Raw genomic sequence first — 17935 nt, forward strand, 5'->3', positions numbered from 1 at the left:
AATGGCCTTTTAAAGATAAATGGCAATGGAAAAACCTCACAAAACTGTGCCATTGAAGCTTTCTCTAAGGTACTGAAAATTGATAATCTGTCTCCTTTAGATTTCTTGATTTCAAATGGGTTTATGCTTTGCTTCACTCTTTTTTAGAATATTCATATCTTGTGATCTGAGTTTCAATGAAAAAGAAAAAAAAAAAATCTAAAATTGACCCTCCATTTGAGAACAATCTAAATGATAATTAAAAGTTTCAACCTTTATTTTAAGAATGATTAGTGGATCTTCATGTTGTTTCTTCCTTGTTCGCCTTCAAAATATATTTCATTCTTCTTCTTCATTCTCTTTTTGTTCTAGATGCCTCGTTATTCTTCAACGTGAAATATGGTTAATTATATATATTCTGTTTCCACTATAGTTTACCTGAGTTTTATTTTCCTTAAAAACTTTTTGTGGATTTTTGTTTCTTTATAATTGATCTCCAAAGTCATCTTTACAAAGCAATCCTTCCATTATTGACAAAATTACACTTTACTCGTAGTTGTAGTCCAATGTTCATTGTTGTTCTTAAATAGACTTGAAGATTTTCCTCAAGTTAAAGGGTTATATATTCTGAGAACAAGACTGAAAAACAACATTATTGGCACTGGATGAGATCTGGGCCTTGGTGGGCTTGACCTTTGTCTCACTTCTCCTTCGTCTGGTCTTGAGATATTCGAGAGCCAATTAGCATAAGAGATCCTCACATTGGTGTGGTCCAATGGACTATTTATAAACTATTTGATACATGCCTCTAGTTATAGTAACAAAGGAAAAAATGGCGAGACTCGAACAACTATGGTATACAATTAGGGTTGTAGCAACCTAATTTTATCCTACATATTTTTATCATTTTCTTCAAAGAAAAGAAGAGAATTTTTTATATAATAATATTTATTATTTCTTTTAAGAAACTAAGAGGAAAATCACTTTAATAATACCACATTTGACTTTTTTGTATTCATTTTTTCTTAAAAAAAAATTAATAAACTCTCATTAACTCATTTTTAAAATAAATAAATAAATAAAATCTTCTTTTTAACTCATTTTAGGAAAAAAGAAATTACTTTGTTTTAAGTAAATTCTTTTATTTTAGGAAAAAAATAAATCATTTTTACTTTTACAAAATTCCATAATATTTCATTTATTTCATTTCAGGAAAAAGTAAATATCTTTTTATTTTTACAAAATCCCATAATATTTCATTTTAGGGAAAATTAAAATTACTTTATTAATATAATATTAAAATTTGATTTTATTTTTATTAAAGTTTCCTAATTTGTGGTACACCCGGGTCTATAAATAGGGACCCTTGTCAATTGAAAGAAAGAGAAAATTTTCTTACAAAAAATCTACCGAGAAAACGTTAGAAAACTTTTTAGAGAATCTCTGCCATTTGGAAAATAAACTTTCTTTTATGTCGTTCTTTTGGTTTGTTTGGTTACTAGACCATATGCCTAATATCTTATGGTGAGAGTTGTGTAGAAAGCTTAGGCGGTCACACCCTCACATAATAATGTCAGATGGTTTGGTGACGGGGCATGACACTACCTCTTCTAAGAAACAGTGGTTTGTGACCTTCATTGATGACCACACCTGCCTTACTTGGATCTTTCCCTTCTCCAATAAATCTGAGATAACTTTCATATTTTGAGACTTCTATCACACCTTAGAAACACAATTCAATGCAAAATTTCAAGGAAGTGACAATGACCATGAGTTTCAAAACCATACCCTTAATGAGTTCCTATCATCCAAAGAGATTATCCATCAGAGTTTCTTATTGATGTCTTAGGTAACTTAATCTTAATTATGAGCTAACTATGAACTTCCGTTCACACGAAATTATCCTTAAATCTCTTTTTGTATTTCAATCTTGGTCTGCCACTGCCTCGAGATGCTCCAAGATTTCTTTGCTTTTAGCCCGAGACTCTTGGGAAACTCTTAACTTATCTTCTCAACTTTCTAACAAATGGAATGGAGAGATATTATGCATGTTTCCTTCCTCTCACGCTTTCAGTGAAGACTTCTATCACCTATACCATGTTATCAATGACAACATGCATAATATGTTAATATGTTTTTCATGAATTTATCACTAATAACTTGAACTTTGAATTTCTATATAATATAAATGTTGGTAGCATAACCTGAAATCAATAATCAACTTAAGTTGCAACTATATCAATTTCAAATACTATTAGCAATAAAAATTATCATATGGATAGTGTGTTATTAGTGATTCAAAGTTATTATTGATAGCCACTACTAGAAAATGAGGATCTCCTGGTGCACTAAAGCGTCGAAACATACACTAAAATGTGCTAGGAAAGGATCTCGCAATACATAAAGGCCCATGGGGATTGGAGTTGAGCGAAAAGCATTGGAAGAGGATCTTCTGACACACAACATACTGCATCAGAAGATCTATTTCGTTATTTTAAAATACATTCCATTATTACATGGAAGGTATATATATCCACCCCGAGATTTGATCAGAAACCAAAAAAAGTGTGTTGCATGTGAATTCAAAAATTGTATCGCGACCTCATAATGTAAAAAGAACCAGACCATGCACGGTAGAATCAAGTACCTGAAAGACAACAATAAAAGAACCAGTACCAACCATGCGCACTATAACAAAATCCCTATAGAAAAGAAAATTTTCAAACAACTTTACCTACAAGAAATCAGAGACTATATGATTTGATTGAAAATGTTACAATATCATAACTTTCTATTCTTTGAAATGAAGAGTGGTAGTTGGAGATATAGAGAGAAGGAGAAGTGCCACAAAATAAAATACAATAAAAGCAGGTTTTTAAAAGTCACCTATTTCGGTTTTCCATTTCGACCACCAACTGTACGTAGTTGCAATTATCTGACCAACTTCTGTTCCATTGCCATTCGCAACAGCAAGTTCCAAATCCTAAAACAAAAGCATGGTAAATAGAATCTCAATGCTCATTTATGTTTTTTGAGGTTGTTTTATACAATTTTTACCTTGGAGTCATCAGAAACTCCATTGACGTTTGCTCTAAAAGACAAGATATTAAAAATGGACCGAGCTTGATTGTAATCAGGAAGTGGAGTTAGTGTAGGGCCTGGACATGGTCATTGCCAACACCTTTTTGCTTTTGATGTTTGCTCTTGATCTTGATGTGATATTGCTTTCTTGCTTTCTTGCTTCCACTATAACTATAGATGAAGACACCAACAAAGAGACCATAAAAAATAGAAACAGTGAAAGAGTTACCTTCTTGCTTCTTTGTTTCATCTTCTAAAGCACTATTACTCCAATTTAACACTAGAGAGTTTAAACTAAGTTTCTATTGGAAGCAGGATAGTGAAACCTTTAGAACATATAGAGAAAGCTTCCTACTGAGTAGAGAATGGATAATGATTTCAAGAGTGAATCTTCTAAAATAAAAATAAATTAATCTTAAAAAATTATAATAACAATTACGCACTTGTTGGCTTTGAATAAAATTAATCCCTTTGTGTCAGGAAACAAATAAAATTGCAAATGATGTTGTCTTGTTGACATGGCATCTTTTGAATACAAATTTTGGACTTATACTTACATATATATATATATAGTTTTAGCTTTTGGATTCCTAAAATTTTAAGAATGCTTTCTAACATAAAGCTAAACCTCATGACTGAAGTATTCTGATTCAAGTAAAGTCATCGTAAAAGAAATCAATGACTTGAATAGACTTACCCCTTACTTTCTTAAGAGTCCAAAACTGTTCTAGTTAATTAAATATATTATTTATATTCATTTGTTTGTTTGAAATATGCTTTAAAAAATTCTAAAGATAGGTAGGTGTCACGCCCCGTCCCACTGGCCGCTTCATGCCACCAAAAGGAGATGTGCTATCTAGACACCCAATGCATACCTCTCCGCGAGATAACAGATTGAATGCCTAGTAAGTGGAACTTCTCAGATCAGTCTCCTTTGCATAGTTTCAACTTCGAACTCAGGAGATCTTTACAACTCAGCGAAGTGGAAAACACTAAAACGTCCAACTTAGCTTAATAGTCCAGCTTTCAACATTTAAACTCAAAACTACTAAGCAATCAACACGATGGAAGGATAGAAAGCACAACTTTGATTTTATTAATTATTTCAACACTTTACAATTATATTTTCTTCCTCGCAAGTCACTTAAATAAAACCTAAGTTCTAAGCTCCGGGCCTTCCTTCCTCCGTTGGAATGCTACTCTTTGTGTCAAAGTTTTTAGGAGTATAAGAACCTTTTTCTTATCCTTCTCCTTGATCATCTAGCAACCCATCTCAAGGACAAGACTCATCCCACACACAAAAATGGAATGCAGTTCTCCTTGGACATAATAACTTTAAACCATCCGAAGATGGGTTTACTTGATCAACTTTCCCACGTCACAATCCATCTAACCTTTTCTTACTTGGCCTCAACGCCTAATTTCCTTGGGAAGGAAAAGTTACTTAAACATGTAAGTCAAATACTTAGTGAGTGAAGATTTTAGAAAATCTTTTCGGGAATACAAGTCAAGCACAAAATCACTTTCTCTTCTTAAACGCATCTTCCAACGCCTCATTTGATAAATCACAGAGATCTCACATTAGCTTCTCTTATTCATTTCCACCAAGAACATGAATCATTCCCCTTGCCAAGCCTACTATGATTAACTCTCGCCAGTATATTGCAATCGAGTTACTGTGATGTTCACTCCATCCACAACATCTAGAAAGTTTCCCGATTCATTCCTTTCTTGTTGGATCAGTCATTCACATGAAACCATTAACAATCAGCACATAGAAAGCAATAGTTTTCTGTTTTAAATCAAGACAACATTAACAATAACACAAAGAGATACAAAACGTGTTATGTATAACTCAGATTTAGAAATAATTTATTAAGAAAATGTTTACAAAACATTAGCTTACAAATCACCCACACAAAAGTGTTTAGTTTAAGAAGGTCACAACAACTCAACTCATTACACTCTCTCAACGAAACTTCAAAAATAACAACATTTCTCTCAGGTCTTTACTCCTATTTATACTAATCCTTTGAACCGGTTACTATCTTTGCCTACCGGTTATGAATTATAACTTCGTGTCACTTTATTGCTTTGTCACACAATGCAGCCAAACCAAGTCTGACACGTAATCTAAGTGTCAACTCTCGATTTGACATTCTCTCAAGACGCAAACCTTATCATCTCGAAAAGCTAAACTCCTTTTTTGCCTTATCTTCTCGGGAAGATAAACTCCTTTTTTCTGCCTTCTTTTTTCTCGTGAAAGACCACAACCACCTACTTCTTTTTTTACTTCTCTTCGCGTTACTTCACTCAATTGCCTCTTCTTGTGATGTTTGTTCATGAATTTCATATAAAGAACATTTCATTCAAAACATCCCAAACTTATATTTTAAATTCTCTTTGGTGCACACAATTGATATCTTTCCCAAATATTTCAGAATTAGTATTACTTTCAAATTCATTAAAGTTGAAAATGCAAAAATTGAACTCCTTCCTTACAAACATTTTTTCAAAGTACAGGCCTTGCCATTTTTACCTCTTAAGCTGAATCATAATTTCTTCCCAAAGTGAAATCACAATATTTGTCTAAATTTAAGATTCAAGAGGATGGAATTTTAAGTTTAGAGTGAATCCTATTTTGATTTTATCCCATATTTTCTCGTGCTTGGGGTAAATGTAAATGCCAAAGTAGTCATAGTCCATAGACAATTAAACACAACAACAACATAGATTAAAGATGAATATTTAACATCTTGACTAACAAGAACCAAAATGCAGATTCATTAAAATCATAAAATATATATATAAAAAGTATAAAAATGGTACCCTACAATGACAAGTAACATAATCAAAAGCACCAAACAGAAGGGGTAACTGGGTTAGTGGCCAATTAGAAACCCCATTACACAGATAAAGAACAAGGTCCAGAGAGCTAAATGGAAAATGAATAAACAAATAAATCTATCCACCTGGTCCGCCGTTGCACACGGTGGGCCACTGTCGGTGCCACTATGACATCTTCTTTCTTTCTTCTTTATGTTGTACTAGCCTTGATGTTAAACCCTAAACCCTGATGGTGGCACCTCTCTCCATAGAAACCTATCCCTTCCCCTTCTTCTCAGATTTATAAAATACATATCAAAAAGAAGAAAAACAAGGGTAAAAAGGGGAGGAGGAGGAATTGGAAGTTTAATCAAAATCCTGAAGGAGACATAGACGGTAGAAGAATGAAGGAAGGAAAAGGAAAAAGAGAAGAAAAGAAAAAAGGTAGAGAGACTTGAAATTGTTGGATTTTAAAAGATAACTCTCGATGCTGCCAAAAATGCATCGGGAGTTGTCCAACCATTGTCGATGCGTTATTTAATGCATCGACAGTTACCCTCTATCTCATGTCGCACTAAGTAATGCGTCGGGAGTTTTCTCATATCTCCTGTCGCATTACCCTATATCTCTCAACGCCATCTCTTTCGACGATGTAAAGCAGTATCGAGAGATCCAAAATTTCTTGTAGTTACATAGCAAGTTAATCTATTCTCTTTTCTTTGTCCATTTATGCGAGAAAAAAATAACTACAGTATCACTCTATAGTAACATTACCTTGATATCATCGATGTATAGTAGCCTATTAAGGATATTACTTATAAATGCTATCAATGATATTCATCTTTTTCTATCACTGATAGATATTATCAGTGATTGCAATAGAAGTATATAATTGATAGTAGCCATAAAAGATATCAATTGATAGCTAATTAAACATCATCAATTCAAACTTGATATGTTTACCAAGGAGATATTACTTATAAAAAAATATTATTATAATGATATCGCTTATACTTGCTATTAACGATATTCTTGTAATGCAACCATTGATAGTAGCCATAAAAGATATCAATTGATAGCTAATTAAACATCATCAATTCAAACTTGATATGTTTACCAAGGAGATATTACTTATAAAAAAATATTATTATAATGATATCGCTTATACTTGCTATTAACGATATTCTTGTAATGCAACCATTGATAGATAATGTTAGTGATATCATATTACGTTGATAACAATATAAAAAAATTTCTTATAGTAGCTATGATTATCAATTGATATCAACATCGTTAATAAAAGATATTAGTGATAGCAACTGATACCACATTTCTCAAACTGAAATCTATTACTGATAGTAGTTATTAGTGATAACAACTAACTATAGCAACTGATACCATATTTCTCAAATTGAAAGTTATTGATCTAACTTTAGTGGTTATCATTGAAAGCTATCGTTGATAGTCATTATCAATGATATCAACTGATAACATATTACTCAAGTCAAGAGTATCATTGGTAGAATCTATTAGTGATAACAATGTATAACAATTATCAATTGCTATCAGCGATAGCTTTCAATTTAAGAAAACTAAGAAAAAAATATTCGTAATAGTGACAAGTTATCACTAATAGTAACAACTTCATTCATATCCACTAATTGTAGCTATTAGTGATAGATTTTCATGTGAAAAAATCAAGAAGTGTGAAATAATATTTTCTCAAATTGAAAGCTACCGGTGACAACATATATCTAGATGCTATCAATGATGACTGTTATCATTAATAGATGTTATCCAATGATAGTTTTTAATTTGAGACATTTGGAAAGAAATGACCAAAATAGTGGTTTGACATGGGTGTTTAAAATAATCTTTTAAGAGCATACCCAAAGAGCAATCCTAGTTTTATTAACATTTAAGAAGTGGAAATTCTTAGAATTATATTAGGTTCAGTACTGTTATTACATCAAGAAAATATAGATTACAGAACCACACCTATACATTGTTCTTGTTATTGTCACTCAGCTACAGAATCAGTTGATCATCTGAAACCAATAGGACTATACATTTCAAAACAACCCTAACTTTCAAAGAGACAGTTAAAAAGAAAGCTTGTCAAACAAAACACAGTTTACGGAACTCCATTTATAAAGCACTTCCCTTAACATCAGTTCATCATCCTTCCTCCATCTATCCAAGCACAATGGAACTAACACCAATTCTCCCACCACTTGGCTCATCCAAAATCACTTCCTCTAAAACTGCTTTTTTAGTTAATGGCTATGAAAAAGGCCACAGCTGTAAGTAGCAGCGTTAAAGGTCCAGAGCTGACTTGAAGGCTATGTGCAGCATCATTTCCTAATGGAATATGAGGAGGAATTGCACACTCTTCTCCATTGAAATAAACCTTTGAAGGGAATCCATCTCCTTCCCTTATATTAAGGTTCCTCATATTCTTCTTAGTGAACGAGATCACCGATTGTTGCTTTCCCGGTACTCGCGGATCGAATTTCGGGTCCGTCCCATTCGTCTCCCCCATCAGGTAATTCAAACCTTCCAATCCTTGAAAGAAGATGGTGTTCTTGATCATATCTAGTGGGAGTTTAGTCCCATTGAAAGAGTACACATTCTCATACCCTTTAGCAGCTTTATCCAATTGAACAGCAGCAAACCAATCCTCAAAAGGGTATTCTTCCCAATTGAAAAGAGTGATTCTAGCAGTCCAACCACTGCTATAATCTGAGTTTATATGCCAATTTAAACTAACTCCACAATTATCAGGACAAGGGAGCTTCTTTGGGATTGGTAAGTGTTTGATTTTGGCCCAAGCTTTTGCCTTTATAGTTCTATTGTCAAATGGAACTAAAAGGGCTTCTGGTGGAAGAAGCAATGGGGAAGAATTTGGGTTGCAAGTTTGAGGTTCATCACATCCACAAGCACAAGTATTGCAAGGGATAACAGAGTCATTATAATAAGCAGAGAAAGAAACACAGCATCTAGATTGTTTAGGTTTTGGAGCTGTAATGTTGCAAACCACTTGCCAACTAGCAATGGCTGTGGTTATGGCTTGAAGTCCAGTCGAGTCAGGAAATTCTGTTGGTTCAACTCTAATGGGAGCTCCACATTTGTAATTGGGGTTAAGAATGCCATTGATCTTCCATTTCTGAGGAGGGTACAAGGCAGTTCTATTGAAGTCAGGAGGAAGTTTATAGACTTGGAGCTGAAAAATAGACCTTGCTTTGCTTTGATCCATCAATGACGGTAAGATCGTGCCGTTCTTGCAGCAGAAGGGTAACTTCCCAACCTTGGAATCGTTGGCTCGATCGGAAGGAAGGTCCGCAATGATGGGATTTTTCTCACAATTCATGACTTGGGAGAAGTCAAAATCTTGATAGTATTGGCCTTGAGGGCCAAAGATGCAGTCTGAGGAATCAGTTCTGTGAGTATAAGCTCCTCTCATGGTGGAAATGAATTCTCCTCTCATCCATTCCCAAGTTAAGTTCCAATGGTCGAGGCGGCCGAGAGGGTTGTTGTTGTCGATGGAGACTTGTGCGAGATAGTTGTTGCCGTAAGCTTGGAGAACATCATAGGTGAGGGAGAGATCGCCGTTTTGTCTCGGCAAAAACTTCGTCTTCTTTGGTGGTTTTTCCTTGAATTTGGGGTCTTTCTTGCAGCAAATGTGCATATAGCTTTTGCCTGTAAAAAATGGAGGGAATTAATGTTGTTCTTATTTGAGTTTATCTTTATGAATGAGGGATAGTGAGTTCAATCTTCAATCTATTCAAACTTCAAAGGAAAAGCCTTGGGTTTTGCTTGCTTAGTTGTCTACTCTATTTACTGTCCTCAAGGCTCAAAGCCTTTACGTCGCTAAATTTACTACTTCACTTTCAAATTTGCATCTGATCTATGATATTTAGATCAAATAAATTTGGTTTGTGTAATCATTACAATATCCAAAGTTCAAATTTAATTCTTAATAAGAAAAAAGAAAACTCAAATTAAATCTATACTTCAATTCTTTAACTTTTAATTTTCCAACTATTCGTTTCTTCTAACTATATATATAGAATATAAAATTTTCAATTTTAGATAACATTGTGAAAAAGATTAAAATTAACTAAATTATTTAATGTAAAATTTACATTTTGTGTTCAAGAATTAAAAAAATGTGAAAATGTATGTTGGTTATAGTTTTCATATAGTTTGTAAGATTTGAGATGCTATTAGTTTCCTTAAATTTATTATTCCAAAAAAGTTTTCCTTGCCAAATGAATATTTCACAATTAAAAATAAAAAATTATTAAATTTCATCACACTAAATTCAAAGTTCTTTAAGTCCACTTATTAAATGTTTGTTAAATTTCATAAATCTTAAAATGAAAATCTTTTCAAGCAATTTTAAAATTGTTAAAATAATTTTTCACACGTTCAAATTATATTGAAAAAAAAGCGTTCAACTACTCAAAAATAAATTTAATATTTAATCAGAAATTATTTTGAATAATAAAATTGAAACAAAAATATTAGCTAATGTGGAAGTCTATTATAGAGTGAAATTTTGCTTATTTTTTCATATTTGAAAACAATGATTTAAACAATAAATCATTTAATTATTTTAAAATAAGAAAAGTTATTTGAAAGGTTTGAAGAGTTGAAAGAGAAACAAGAAATAATTACTGCGATGACGGCGTGGCTGCGGACACTTAAAGCCTTCGTTTTCAAGGCCAATTGTTTTCGGCATCGGAATTCCATTCTTCTTCACACCGAATTGTGTTCCGGTGATATCAATCGTCATCTGCATTTGGTTATAATCTCCGGCAGTTTCTATCGCCGTTTTCAAGTCCGTTTGTGTGTACCCAGCCAAGATCACCCCTTTCCCCACATCCGCCGGAAAATCCGAACCGTCCACCAACACCGCCCCACTCGCCGACACTAAAATCTCTCTATGTTGAAACCCAATGTACATCTTCCAACCCTCCAGCTCCGTGGTGCCGGCGTTCAAACAACGTTGCCTGAGCTCTGAACGCCCAAGCCTGGGCAGAAGCATTCTTCACATGTGGAAATTCTTTTTCCCTTGAAAAAAATGTGTACGTTAAGAATATCCCATTACATTCATTTTGCTCCGGTGGTGCCTCTGCCTCAGGCAGAGAGTCGCCACCACCATCACTAGCACCACCACCAATAATGTAATCTTGTGAAAAACATAGCTGGAGATGGGAGAGAAGCACAAAAGTTAGCAAAAAGGGTGTGTGAATCAAACATGGCATGATCGGAAACTACAGATGATCGAATTCCGGCGTTGAGAGAGAGGAGGAGAAGTTGGGGTGTTTTATAGGGGGAAGAGAAGAGAGTAATTGGAAACGGAGACGACTTAGTCAAAAGATGAATTGTGAAAATTCCGGCAAAAGTGGGCGAGAGATTTGGAAGTGTGCTGTGTTTTTGTTTTTTAATTTCGAAGTTAGATTTGGGTAAGAAGTTTTTGAGTTTGAAACTGACAGTTGAGCTAACTAATTAACGGATACTCTCTCTCTCCCAAATTTTAGAGAGTTATGTATTGTTTATATTTTTTATGTTTTTTAGAAAAGGGGAATGAATGGTGTTGATTTTGGATTCTTTAAAATTTAGGTTGATGTTGAGGTAAGAGATTATTCGATGTGGTTGGAACTCTATGGCGGTTTGTGGTTTGTGGTTTGTTTATATGAACAAAATAAAAACTAAATTGCTGAACCACAAAACTAATTTGTTCAATTTTATGATGAGAGGGAGATAAGAATAGAATGGAGGAGGAAGAGAACATTATTATAGGTTTTTAGTTTTTGTTTAAAGAGTATAACTTCATAAATATGTACTATAAAACAGGGCCAATCACTTGCATATATGGACCTTTTTGTGTCAAAATACTAGTTATAGTCTTTCAAAATTTAAAAACAAAAAAGTAAAAATATCGTTATCAATAGTAAAAAATACACTTAAGTTTTCAAAGTTTAAAAAATGTCATCAAACTTTATAAAATAAAGTTATAAATTAAAATTATCTTTTGATTATGGGGTGATTTGATGTCCAACCGTCTTATGATGATGAGGTATTAGTAGTGCTTCGATTATATGTATCCATAGTTCAAGAAAGGTTTATGTTATGTTATCAAATGTTTAATGTTTACAAGGTATCATGTTTATGAAATGATTTCTTACTACTTGAATGTTTCTTTAAGTCAAGGTTTTATGCCAAATTGTTTATGAATTACATGTTTTATAAAATCATCACTCACTAAATCTTTCGACTTAATCTTTCAAATGTTTTCTCTCTTTTTAGGTATGTATTGTGTATCCTCAAGTGTTGAGCTTACTGCTGTTAGACCAATAGAGTTATATTGTTTAATAAAAAAACTTTAAGACTAGTATATGAGCTTTGTAAGTTTAGGTTTTGGGTGAGAGCATGTCTACTATTGTTGTTAAAGCCCTTTGATATGAGTCAAGTTAGTTTTTTGTAAAGGGGTACGGTTATATCATGTTTAAGCTTCCACTAAGTTATAAAGTTTACATTTTTGCTATTGTACCATAAAAATTACAACTAATAGAGACTAAGTTAGTTAGTAGAAGCGAAACATACATTTGTGTTATGACTGCTCTAGTCAAGCAAGTTAGTCGGTTGGTGAGAGTTGTCAAATTATGGCAATGAATTATCAGTCCCCGCACCCTCTTGTGGAGCTATGTTAGGGGTTTCAGGAAAGGAGCTCCGGGAGGAAGTGTGACAATTCAAGTTAAAAAGTAACTAACTCATTCATAAAATTATAATTCTTAAAATTATAATTCTAAGAACATGTGTCTTTACTTGATTGTGATCACTTTTGTGTCACTTTTATTGCTTTTTAGAACTAGATTTTTTCTTAAATTAAATTCTTGTCAAAGTTGAATTTCCTAAATGAAATTGAAAGAATTTTCAAATATTTAAAAGATAATAAAAAATCAATTCTAGACTTGCTACTCTTACTATGTTTTCATAGTATACTAGGTTTCGGTAACTATAAATTCTTTTGAGCGATCATTTTCGAATTTAATGATACCGAAAACAATTGTCTCAAAATGACATCGACATTCTAAATTAAAATTATAGAGAAAAAAATGAATAAATATATAATGACTCACACTTAGAACTTTGCTAGTTTTGAGCAAAGACAATGAAATTATGGAGAAAATTTATATAATAACTTCATTACTATTAATTAACATATTAGATCCATCAGTGGAAGCTTTCAAACACATCCTATCATTGAAAAAATTCAAGGTAAAATCTTATTGTCCTTTGTGCGTGCGTGCAAGTCATATTCGATTCAGAATTCAAAAACTATCGATGAATTTAATTGAGTAATTTTAATTTTTTTTCATACCTTGTTTTATGTACCAATTATGACTACAAGAACTTGGTTGTTTTCGATGCAGTACGACATCAGGGAGGATTACACAACGCATCGGTAAAATCTTTCCCAACGTGCTCTTCAACGTCGAAAAGGGCCTTAGAAAATTCGTGTAGAGAGATCCATTCCGAAGATGTGTCGGGATTGACCTTTTTTCGATATGCATTTGGTAGACGACGTCAAGGTGTCGGGGTGACCTATATGACTCTTTTGACATCCTTGTGGACGTCGGGAGAAGGTGTTTTCCGATGCTACATCGTGCAAATTATCTCTGATGCTATCTTACATGCGTTGTGGGAAGACCTATTTCTCGATGCAGTATGTGTGTTGGGAATAATAATTTGAGTTTTTTTTTTAATTTTAATTTTTTGTTTCAATTGTAGTTTCAATTGGATTCCAATTTGATTTAATTTAAATAAAAACTGAACAACCAAAATAGTAAATAATATATCAAAATTAAAATTATATTATAATTCAATAAACGTTTCTCACAAGAACACAGTTTCAAAACTGTTTAAAAAAATTACATGAAAAAGGAAATTAAAATAATTTAAGCGTGGATACCATACTTCAACACGTCCACACCTACAACGACAATTTTTTTTAGATATATATAATGCTAATAAGCACTGAATCCAAGTCTTGAAGAAGGAGCTCTACCCTCTCATTGGCCCAAGAAGGATTAAGTTTATAGGTCGGACCTTAAACCAATTGTTCAATAGTGGATTAGTGGGACTTAAGGAGCAAGATGTAGTCTTGGGGGTAAAACAATATTTTGACCCAGCCAAGGTTACAAACAACCTGTGAAGGATTAACTTACTGATTACGGTTTTATCAAATGGACACAAATATATCTATAGTGAGGGAGTGCAACTACGGGACTTTAGTGAAATGACCCGTTAGTTAAAGAATGTTGATTAACTCGGTCTAAAAGAGTTTAGCTAGTTAATCTTGAATTGTTGAAGCCCATGATCTATAGGTCTATTAGGTTCCCCTGATAGCTCATAATAAACTTAGAACAGTGTGATGAAATAAGTCGAATTGGGAGAATTGAGAGAATAAAGAGAAACCGACAAATATAGTGATATAGTTGCCGATCTTCTGACTAGAAACAGAGCTTTATGTTTAAATAAGATTTAAATACTATAAATATGAATACAAATTCATATTAGGAAGCTCGAAATTGATAGAAATTGTCAAAGTTGTAAAAAGTCAAAATGTTGACTTTTGATTTTGAAAAGTCAAACTTTGACTGGCCTTATATTCAAATGTGATTTGGATTTTAAAAAAATGAATGCGGATTCATACTCGGAAGGTCGAAATTAGTCAAGATAGACAAAATGGTAAAAAGTCAAAATATTAACTTTTGACTTGAAAGGTCAAATGACCATTTAACCCTTGGACTAAGTGAAAAAATCCAAGATTTTGTTGGATAATCCCACTAACCCTTAGTGGGATTGTGGCTACATGATATGCAGACACCTAACCCACTAAGTTTCACTAATTGTTAGTGAAATATTAGGTGTTGAGGTTGGGCAAATTAATTACATGCATTTTTGCATTTGGTTATAAATAGTGGTGTTTTCAAATGGTTTAAAAACTTTTGTCATTTTCTAGTAATTTTAGAAATTACCTTTTTATTACACTCCAAAATCTCAACCGAACAAATTTCTACCTTCCAATTTCCTTTTATCTCATTTATTTTCTACACCAATTGGATCCCACAACCCGGTTCTTTGTCCAGAGAATAGTTGGTGACTACTAGTGGTGGTCTCAGATTGAATTGGTAAGGAGATATCGAAGATTTTTGAAAGCTTCAAAGGTAATATTCCCTATAACCCTAAATTGATTAATTTAGGGTTACATGTTAATTAGGGGCAATTATGGTAGAATTTCGATTCTATTTCCGCTTTGCATGTCTTAGTTCTATTAGGATCGATATCGGGTCTGCTCAGAGTGTCATCCTCAACTGTCTCAACAACGTGATGTCCGACCAGTAAGAAAGTTCAAAGAAAATGCTTCGCTTAGTCCAATTAAGAGCTTTCTTTCTTTTCTTCTTCTTTAATGCAAGATGTTTACTCAGAACTGGGAAATCCAATTGATCTATTTGTTCTATTACTTCGTGCTCAATCATTACCACTTGAGCAGCCCTACGTTCTACCTTTCCATTGTGCAGCCTACTTCTCTAGTACACATGTTTCTCAGAAAGATAATGTCGATGTCCCAAGAAAGATATTTTTCTTCTTATCCCGAAGGATGATCTATCTCCTATGCATATGGGACATGCCTGATACTCCACCCTGATAAGTCACCATACACCGAAAAGTCATTTATCGTCAACAACAAGAATGAATAGCTTCATATCCCAACCCCAAGTCATGCAATTTTTATTTGGCTTCGTAGAATGAACTAGGGACATTAGTACCCACATTGAAAACATACTTTTTATTAAGTCTAACATCAGGTCAAATGAATTGTTACTCTAACCGTTTAAAACCTTTACATGCATCATCTTAACCAAAAATTTCAAGAAAGAGTATTCAGAACAATCGGGGTATAACTCACTACGAGCTTCATTCAATAAGTCCGAAAATATGTTTGTTGTTTCTTCTTCTATATCTATCCGAACATTGAAGGGCATCTCATTCTCCAAATCTTCCTCTATTTCTCATTCGTGTTCAATCGGAGCTTGTAAATCGTTAAACTACCAAACATTTCTTCTTTATCAAAAGGGTTATTACTAGTTCCTTCATGAAAAGGGTTACTACTGGTTCCTTCATCAAACCATTCAATACCTCTATGGAAGTTACTGCCTTTCCATGATACAACCATTTTGTATAGGAGGGGGATATTTTGATGGTCAATAGATGTCGCTCCACACCCTCTAATGAGTACCAATTTTAGTGCATACATCTCTTACGTGGATACCTTATTCGTCTGTAAGCATCGACATGGAACTTGGAAATCTCTAAAAATTGGGACACACCCTCTCTATACTCAATCGATAACTTATTCCTAACTTTCATCCAACCATTGTCCATCGTTAAAGACCTAAAACATAAATATGTTTGATCATTAGTCCTATATTCCTCCTATCAAACCCTAAACTTAATTACTCCATGAATAAATAAGCTATGCCAAATCCTCCCAATCTTTTAACTGAAGTTAAGTTCAAACTACAAAGGCTACCTAACTATAGGATAACCAGAACAAACTAACCAAACTAACCAAACACCCTACTATATCTAATTAATTCTAAACCAAGTTTGCACTAAAGAGAATAGACTACCATAATTGATTGCAGGATAGCCATAAGAAATCAACAACAAATTCCTAGTAGTTCTAACAAACGAAACTGTTAAAAAATAAACAACAATAAAATTTGAACTAAATGCTACCCCCAAACCCTAAACCCTAAACCTTAAACCCTAAACCCCTCCTAAAACATAATTTCTAATTCAAAAGCTTATTCCTGGAACAAAAACTAATTCAAATCATAATTTCTAATCTAAATAAAAATAAATTACATCAAAACTAAAATAAAACAATCCTACTTACCCATATTCGACAGCGAGCGGTGAAAGACGACAATGAAACAACGGGGACCGACGGTGAGGTGAGAAATCTCTTCTTCTTCTCGGTCTCCCTCTCTCTCATTTTCTTTCTCTTTTCTCTTTCAATTCTGTAAAATAGAATGCTTTGTTAAAAGAGGAACTCCCGACACTGCTCGAAAACGTCGAATAGCCAACCTATTCCTAACACATCAATAAATAGGTACCCTTTTTCCCGACGTCTCTAACGTCGTGTCGAAGGAAGACAAACAATACAATTAATTCTTTGCCCCTTACCCGACGCGACACTGTAGACGTCGGGACAACCTACATATTCCCGACGCCATTAGTGATGCATCAGAAATATGTATCCTTTTTTCGATGTTTCTGACGTCACGTCAGAGAAAATCTAATCGTATAATTAATTATTCTGGGCAGTCCCAACGTGCATTAATATGCATCAGGAAAAAGTACCTCCTTCGACGTTGGAGTTGGTGCATCGGAAGAAACCCCCTTCGACCGACGTTTCGTTTCTCAATAAATTTTTGTGCATTGAAAAACTCAAATTTCTTGTAGTGTATCAAGGGTGTTGCATTTAAAAAATAACAATCTGTTCGGTGAGGAGCCCATGAGTAATTGAGTAATTTTTGTTATTAGGCATTAATTTGGAAAATCTTTGGTATTTTATTAATTCATTTTCTTTACAAATTACAACTCAACTTTTATCATCGGTTTAATTTTATCACGTAGACTTTGGAGTTTATTTATCCATTCCAATTATACACCTTTGTTTTGGCATACCAGTTTTAGGGTGATTGGAGACAGCCAACATCAAACAAGTGTCGTTCATGACTTAACTATTAACTAGGCATGCAATGACATTAGAGTTAGCTATTATTATATTGAAATAAATTTAAATGCAAACAATATCTTAGTTTAATATCACTAACTATCATGAAAACTAGTCTTGTCATTTTTTAAACAATAAAAAAAGACTAAAGATTAGGAAAATAAGATTTAAGATTAGAAAAAGAAGAAAAATATTGACATGACTCATGATAAATTAGGAAAATATTAAGGC

At 33.3% G+C, this 17935-nt stretch overlaps 1 non-coding gene across 1 annotated transcript; it reads right to left on the reverse strand.

The window, feature by feature from the left end:
• Nucleotides 1-8051: 8051 nt before the first annotated feature.
• On the reverse strand, nt 8052-11156 carry LOC101210142. Its single transcript, XR_004214860.1, has 2 exons — nt 10567-11156; nt 8052-9585 (listed from the first exon to the last, which is right to left on the reverse strand). It is a non-coding gene; the product is annotated as a COBRA-like protein 10 (transcript).
• Nucleotides 11157-17935: the final 6779 nt, after the last annotated feature.

The sequence above is a fragment of the Cucumis sativus genome, chromosome 3, assembly GCF_000004075.3.
Source record: "Cucumis sativus cultivar 9930 chromosome 3, Cucumber_9930_V3, whole genome shotgun sequence".
Lineage (NCBI taxonomy): Eukaryota > Viridiplantae > Streptophyta > Magnoliopsida > Cucurbitales > Cucurbitaceae > Cucumis > Cucumis sativus.